At 36.5% G+C, this 8,459-nt stretch overlaps 1 long non-coding RNA gene across 1 annotated transcript; it reads left to right on the top strand.

Moving 5' to 3' along the window:
* The first annotated feature begins 223 nt into the window (after nucleotides 1-223).
* Nucleotides 224-7,743, top strand: LOC135239469 (uncharacterized). The gene is made up of 3 exons (XR_010325376.1): nucleotides 224-356; nucleotides 1,465-1,609; nucleotides 4,777-7,743. It is a non-coding gene; the product is annotated as an uncharacterized LOC135239469 (long non-coding RNA).
* The last annotated feature ends 716 nt before the right edge of the window (nucleotides 7,744-8,459 follow it).

The raw sequence follows: 8,459 nt of genomic DNA, 5'->3' as shown, positions 1-8,459 counted from the left end.
GAAATTGTGTAGCATAGATGGGTTCAGCCGGAACTACATTTCAATAGTAATTTCAATTTTTTAAATAATGAAAGTTAGGTAAACAAATTTTTTGTGCACAAAGTATTCATCATTTATTTGTTGTCTCTCATTTGGACAAGTAAAGTTTAGCATTTCTTCACGTCCACAGGGCTGACACTTGTTGTAAGTGTGACAGAAGGAATCGTATCTCCAGGAGGTAAAAATAGCACATTCAAGCATCCCAGTCACACAGGAAGGTTAAATATGGTTGACAGTCTCGGATATATATGAGCTGCTCTGTGAATGTGAACAGGTTGTTGAAGTTTGAGAACCAAGAACAGATTTAACTGTAACTGGTAAGCAATGGGAATGCTATTTATTTTCCTTATTTTATCATTTTCAGTTGTATGTCTTGCATACACGTACATTAGCATGCATGTCTTGTATTTCCATGACAAAAGCACAAGAGTAATAATAATAATAATAGACTTGAAGTAAGAATGGATTATAAAGTGGTGCATCATAATAACTTTATTGGTTAATGGCTTGGAAATATATGTAGGCATGCATTCTTCTGTTTTCATTTGCTCAACACTACTAAGCTTTAAATGTTAACTCAATGTTAATATCTACATCCCATTACTAAACAACCTACTCAAGAATGATATTCTTCAATGTACTGGCCAATTAAATAATCAAAGGTGCACACCTAGGCACAACATATTTTGTGTTTTTAGTGGATATTTTACTCATATTAATCCAAGACATCTTTTGTAGAAAATGTGATACTGCACAGCTGAAAATAACTAGTTTGGATTAGCCTAAATAGAATTGTGCACAGAAGAATTAAAATTGCCAACTAACAAGATCAAGAAGAAAAGCATGTGGATTAAAATACTGTATTGAAACTTCAGGCTAATATTGCTTGAAATGCTTGTTTGAAACAGTGCATAAATAAAAGTACCACCAACATTTTTTTCAAAAAGATTTCATTCCAGTTGAGCACGAATAATTAATAGGATAAGCATTTAAAAATAAGGAAATCCTATAAATCTGTCATATATTTAAATCTGGTTTGTATCCTGTGTAGGTCAATAATACATTTGTCTTTGCAAAGACTATTAAATATATATAAACCTCAAACAATTAATTTCAATTCATGGAGGCAATAAAATAACAGCCTTTTTCCCAATATATAATTTTTCTGTCCAGCTGTTTTTTATACGGTATGTTCAAGAAGGAAAACCCCATGGTACAAGCTGACTCCAAGCTTATTATTTAGTGTGTTTCTAATGCTTGAAAAGATCTTCTGAAGTTTAACCTGGAATTGTGATTTTTGCCAGCATTCCAGGAATGCTCCTGCATTTGTTTCTGTTTACAGCAGCCTGTGTCTGTTTATCTTATTGCCACACAATATCAAATCTTTATCTTAATAATAATTTTTTTTTTTTTTTTCTTTTTCAGGGGGATTCAGAATGTTTCAGGAGAAAAGTCCAGAGGCGGTGTGTAATGCCTCTCTGATTCGGAATGTGTGGGAAATCAGAACGAAAACATACACACAGAAATTGAACACAGAAGAAGAGAGGGTGAAAAAGAGTGCACTGCAACAGTAAGACCTGTCCCATGTATAACCTGTCTGTAAATATTGGCTCCTATTTTACTGACAACCTCCTTTATAGACACCTTTGATAGCAGCAATTAAAATGAGAAAATCCTCATAAGACACAGTGGCCCACACTTGCATGTCTTAATTTGATTTCAGTCATATGGCGGATATGATAAACAACAAATAACCTAATCTTCAAATTTAATCCACCAAAATAATCCGTGGCCATTATTTCATTCAGCCAGTTCTGTAGCTAATTTCATACTTCTCTCAGCTTTTCACTAACAAAGTGGAGTGTAAATGCATGTGTGCATGCATTTTTTATTCAAGCTAAAGATGTGCAAATAAACACTAACAAAACAAAATACTAACACTAAAACAAAATACATCACAGAAGTGCATCCACTTGACACTGGTATCATATTTTAAAATGCTCAGATAAGGAATTGTACACAGATATGTTTTCTTTACAAAGTTGACCGATGATATACGGAAGCTATCTGAAAGATGCGATTAGCAGAAGTAAGCATGAAAAATAAAACAATAATCTAGCAAGCATGTGCAAAATAAAACACATTTTAATCCTTTTTGTGTTATCTATTCCAGATAATGTTTCAACAGGAATAGATACAGATAGCGCTGTCTGTGCACACCTATAGCGTATCAGATAAAAAAATAAAAAATAAAAAATTAAGTGTTTCTTAGTGTGGAACTTTAACACAAGTTCTTCTTCTGAAAACATTTTAATGAGTAAAAAAATATTTCACATAATTTCTTATATACAGCCACTTGAAAGGTTGAAATGTGATACAGAGTGGCAGAACCTTGCTTCTTTTTGTAGTTTCACATACCTTTCCGAAAATAGAAAAGGACTGATGTCTTGCAAGTGCCCGTGTGTACTTGGTTAAGACGCACATCATCTTCTTGTTTAGAGCACCTCTTAATCCTCAAGAGGGATGAGTAAACTGGACTCAATACTTTATTTCCAAATATGGAAAGCAGGAATAGTTGCCCATAACTATGAATTGCATTTACAACACCTGGCTTTGAATTCAGCCAGATGATTTTACTTTCTCATGAACTTCTCTGCAGCTCTTTGGTTGCCCAAGGAGTGTGATGCTCTTCAGGAATCACCAGCGTCCTATAGTTTTACCATTCAGAATTGCTCCCATACACTTCTAAGATGAGTAAGTACTGTATCATGTTCCTGGATTCCATTTCAGACACAACCTGATGAATCCTCACAGCTTTCCATATAAGATGCCCCACTTAAACAAGCAACATGCCTTCTTCTAGACTTATGTAATATGATGTCATGCTGTATGTTTGAGCTTGAGCTTAAATATAGCAGCATTCTCTGTTGCCTTCTTTGGAGCTTTCAGCACTGGCTATCTTTTTCCCCCCATCGGCTAAAGGTCAGTGTGCGCTTTTACTTTTTTCTCTCGCAAGTGTATCCAGGTAAACTGTCCTAGCCCTGAACAGGCATTCTGTGTGTTGCTCCATGTTCTTGGCAATAATTGTCCTTTTCAATCAATCAATCAATAAATCAATCAATCAATCATTCTGTCTTTATTTTGAATAGCTTCATTTGCACACAAGCTGCTGCACAGCACTTCACAATGGAAATTTTCCAGAAGTTTAATGACTATTTGTTTCCTCACCGTGGATGATGGCTGCTACAAGTCACATTGCAACAGACAATTGCCTCAAGAATGGATCTGCAGAAAGCTGTGATTTGTTTTAAAGTCCCTTCACCTCAAGAATACTATCATATCCTCAGATTTCATATGTACACTATTGCAGTCAATTGTCATTTTCAGCTTCTCCACATTTCTGTTGCTTTGGCTGAATGTATGCCAGTTACTAAGGCAGCTCGTTTAAAACCTTTATTTACACATTTACCTGCCCTTTATAAAATGAGTTATTGAGTTTTTTCAGGAATATTTTTGTAGCTGCATCAATCCTCATCAGAATGTCTAATCACCAATACCCAGCATATGGTATATCTACTAAGATTAAGAAATTTGCCTGCTTGGTATTCTAAAGACACAGTTTCATATACACAGAGTGGAGGCTTGCTGAGTGGCAGATAATTACTGGTCAAGAGCAAGTAACAAAAGTGTCCTCTCTTCAAAGCTTTTGACAATCAACTGAAATCAGTTTCTAAAACTCTTATTATTTAAAAAAAAAAAAAATTCACATTTTTTAGCAATCACTGAAACACTGAAACTGTCACAGGCTGTAAATTTCACCTTTATATTTATCTGTAGGTTCAGTGCCACTCCCGCACCCGTAAATATAAATAAAATAAATCATTGAGGCTCTTCTAGAAATTGCATAAATCAAAGCAGCATTCAGATCTTCCTTGAAAGACAGCATTCTGTATTTTTTCTGCTTATTCCACCCGGCCCTGTTATTTATCACTAAAAAGTCACTAATTATGTATTAATGAGGCCAAACGAGTTGCTCAAAGAAGCTTTGACTCTATATCCAGCATTTATTTAAATATGAAATTTGGTTTTATTGCACACATAATTTGTTTTCTGAGAGTAATGCTGCTACATTGGTGGCTCTGCCACAGTTGGATCATATTTGCCTGTTTCATTTTTGTGCTTTCCATGTGAAACTGCATGATGTTTAAATTGTCTTAAGTGGATTAATCAATTTGAATAATCTCTTATCATCGTTTTCTAGCTCTTCAACTAATCCATTCTGCAAGGTTTTTCTCTTGGAAGCTGTTTGCAGGAGTTAGTGAATTACCTTCCTTCAATGCATGGCTGTGCAAATTTCAAAATGCGATGTTATAAACAGTGGATGACATCACATGCTTTGGAGGAGAGTGCATTGTGTCTGTGCTTTCCTGAATAGAGAAGATTGCAGCAATGAGCACTGAGCAACAGGAATGACAAATTCAGTATTAATCATAGATTATTACAAAATATTAAAATAAGTGGTAAAAACATACAGTGGCTAGACACCCCTCTTTCTCCACCTGACATATATGGTAAATAGATGCATTTTACTGGGAAATTGTAAGTTCCATAGCCTTAGTTTCAATGCAGTTATACCTCACAGGTTTATGCTTCTCACTTTCCTCATATTAAGCATTGATAAAGGTAGCAGTGGATGTTATATCAGTGACCTTCAAAGACACTGCTTTCTGTTTTCAGGATTAATCAAGAATGGCAGAATCGTATGGAATCCAAGAGGAAGGCACCGCCAAGGCTGGAGAGAAAAGCCAGGCACAATGAGAACACAACACTTCAGAATTACTTAAATAAACCAGCTCTCTCTCATATGAATAACACTGATATTTTTAACTCCAAGTTTCAGAATCAAAGGGGGTCACTGTCAAAAAGGGGAAAGTTTATCAATGATATCTATCAGGGCCAACCGTCTCTGCAAATGTGGGGGAAGTCCTGGAAGTTCTCACGACCCAAATTGCACATGGAAGAGGAGGGACAAGCAGAAAGTGTATCAGATTGGGGTGAGTCATGGAAGTTCTTGAATCTCCAACCCAACCTGGAAGATCAACCTTGGTCAGAGCAGGACTTATATGATGATGACCTGGATTTCCAGCTTCATAATGACACAACATTACTATCAAAGGAGGCCAAGTCAAATGCATTCTTGAGTTCCCAGAATCTTGAGGAGAATTTGTGTTGTTTTGAATGGGAACAGTCTTGGAAGTTTCCAAAGCATCCTAGCCATGAAAAAGAATCATCATCAGAGGAAGAACAATATAATGGGTCCACAGATATTGAAAGCGATGAGGACATGTGTCTGTCATATGGAAGCATGCCCTTGGATTATGAGAATGAAATGTCAGAATGGAGCGAGTCCTGGAAGGTGCCAAAGCCTGAAGAGACGGATTCCCAGTCTGTAGAATCAGAACCTATGGAAGATGAGGATCACGAAGACAATCTGGATAAAACATCTGTTTCTAAGTGGTTTGAGTCCTGGATGATTCTGCATCATGAGCTGCCTAAAAAGAAATCTCAGTCCTCTGACTGGAGTGAGTCTTGGAAGCTCTTGCATGTTCCATCACAACAAGAAAAAAACAGTCACACAGATCAAGGCTTGTCTGACGAGTCATCACATATTCATGATTTTGAGAGGATGCTTCCACCAAAAGGGAACAAGATAAACATATTACTGACTTCCCAAGATTTCTCAGTTTCTGAATGGAGTGGATCCTGGGAGATCACAAAGCCCCAAGTGCAGGCTCTCCCCCAGAATGATCAGAGACATGAATCAGAAAAAGATGAGTCAATGAAAGGAATGTCAGAGAGCATTTTAGATTTTCAATCTGAAAAGGAGAGTTGGAAACTCAAGAGCAAGTATAGACAGTTTCTGAGTCCCCAGGTCTTCTGTGATGAGTTGTCTACATCTGAATGGGGTGAGTCTTGGAAGTATTTTAAGCATCAGTCTTTCCAGGATATTCACACAGATGAATTCTTTATTAACCAGATGGACAAGAAGAGATCTCTTTCTGACTGGAGCGAGTCCTGGAAATTCTCCCAGAAGAGATTGTGTAATGATAAACCATCTTTTACAGAGTGGGAAAACTCATGGTTTTTCACATCTGAGCCGTATATTTGCAAGGCACTGTTAATACAAGAAAACAGGCCAAATGACCACTTGGATTTACTCCCTGGCAATAGTACATTTCTGTCTAAGAGTGTCAAGTTCAGAAACTTATTAAATTCTATGCTCCACAAGGACAGGCCATCTCTTTCAGAGTGGAGTGACTCTTGGAAAATCACAAATCTCGAGATTTCCCAGCAAACCGAGTTCGAGGAATCCTTGGAAATCCAGAACTACAATGAGATGATGTTTAACTTTAAAGCTGAAAAGTGCAGAATATTCCGTGCATCCCACACACATGAAGAGAAACTATCTTTGGAAAAATGGGGTGAGTCCTGGAAATTTGCAAAACGTCAGCACCCCAGGGATGGAGCGATTTTATCAAAAAAATGTAAGGTCATTAACTTCCAGAATTCAGAATGGGCTTCTTCCTGGAAGTTCTTAAACCTTACACTCAACCAGAAGAAAGATTGTTGGGAGAAAAGCTGGACCAATGTGGCAGAGATCTGCCGTGAAAATCCATCAAAATGGGGAAAGCCCTGGAAGATATCAAATCCTCAGCCACCCATGGAGAATGGATCCTGGTTAAAAGCTGAGGATTTCCATCACCAAAATCAATTAATAATCCTGGCAAAAGGCAGGTGCAGAAAATTCTTATTTTCTCAACTAGAGACAAATAGGCAATCTCTGAGATTGTGGTCCCATTCCTGGAAGTTATTGAAACGACATGCAGATAACAAGACAAAAGCTGGGAAAAGTAGTTCTCAGGATTCCTCTGACTTGTATACGCATATAATGTCAAGGAGGAGCAAGGCAAGGAAAGTTTTGATGACTCCGCTGGAAAAAGAGAAGTTGGCTCCGAGAAAGTGGGGTGATGCCTGGAGGTTAGCAAAGACACAACCCCGCCAAAGGAGAGGATCTTATTTAAAGACAAGCAAGGAAACTATGAAGGAGGACAAAGCACATCTTGCTGACTGGAGCAAGTCTTGGAAGTTTTTATACACTCAGCAAACTGAAGAAAAATCATTTATGCCAGAATGGGAAGAGTCCTGGAAATACTTACTTACCCATCAACAAGAGAGAGAAGGAGAGCGATCAAAATAAAGGCTAATTCAAATAGTCTGTGACTGGCTGAAAAAACCACTGGCAGAGAGAAGAGGGAAAGATATCTGAAATAAAATGGCCAACCAAATGGTATAATGTTTTTCAGACTGAAAAATTGCAAGTTGAAGAGAAAAGATTTATGAGCCAAACTGACATTTATATTTATTAACTTATATGATATATATATGACTATAAAGCATTGAAAACCATGTATTTGGATTTATTAGAACCAAAAACCCAAGCAATTTTATGAAAGGCAGTAAGATCATAGTTGTATGTTTGTGTCGTCAATTATATTTACTGTCTATAAAGCTCAATATTATTATACATACTATATAATACACAGGTTTATATAAATGTCCTCAAGTGTCCATGCATTATTTATTGTTCAGCTGATACTGGGCCGTGGAACTACAATGTAAAAAAATAAAAATATGCAAAACTGATGATCTATTTTGGTTATTCCAGTTTGGTCCTTTGTCTTCAGTTATGTTATATATATATATATATATATATATATATATATATACACTAGACATGATATTGTAATAATGGTCTTGACACAATTTGGCTAATTATGGAAAAATGAAAATGACATTATTGATTCATTTAAGAAATGACATTTTTTCCAGCGAAATTTGTGAGCCAAAAGTCCTGAACTAGGGACAGGCATCAAACATATTATTTGCATAAGTAAGACTATCATGACTCAGTGAAAGCAAATTTGTTCATTTAGAGAACTGTTAAATAGTACCATCGAATATGTATGTTAAACTAAAGAAAAAATACATTTCCATTAACCTCTAGTGTCTAGTATTCAGAAATGCAGAAAAAAATGTTTCAATATCAATGGCTAATTACATTTCCCCAAGATTCTGTTCACACTTCAACACAATTGCAACTCACAAGGCTATCACTCAAAGAGCCACACAGTCTAAAGATATTGCCCAAATTCTATTTTTTAATTTTTTATTATCACTGTCATTAGAGAAAACATTCTGTCATACTGCAATAAAAGTAACCTACTGTAGCTAATACTGAAGACGCATAATTCTGTCTCATATTCCTCCAGTAATGGGCAGGACTTCCAATGATGAAGTGCCAATGCGACTATAGAGCTGATGAGACATGCCCTGTAGCTGTTGATTTCTGAGGTTTGACA

This window comes from Anguilla rostrata, chromosome 14 (genome assembly GCF_018555375.3).
Source record: "Anguilla rostrata isolate EN2019 chromosome 14, ASM1855537v3, whole genome shotgun sequence".
Classification (NCBI taxonomy): Eukaryota; Metazoa; Chordata; class Actinopteri; order Anguilliformes; family Anguillidae; genus Anguilla; species Anguilla rostrata.
Note: the sequence above shows the minus strand (reverse complement) of the source record. Positions and strands in the feature narration are given on the sequence as shown.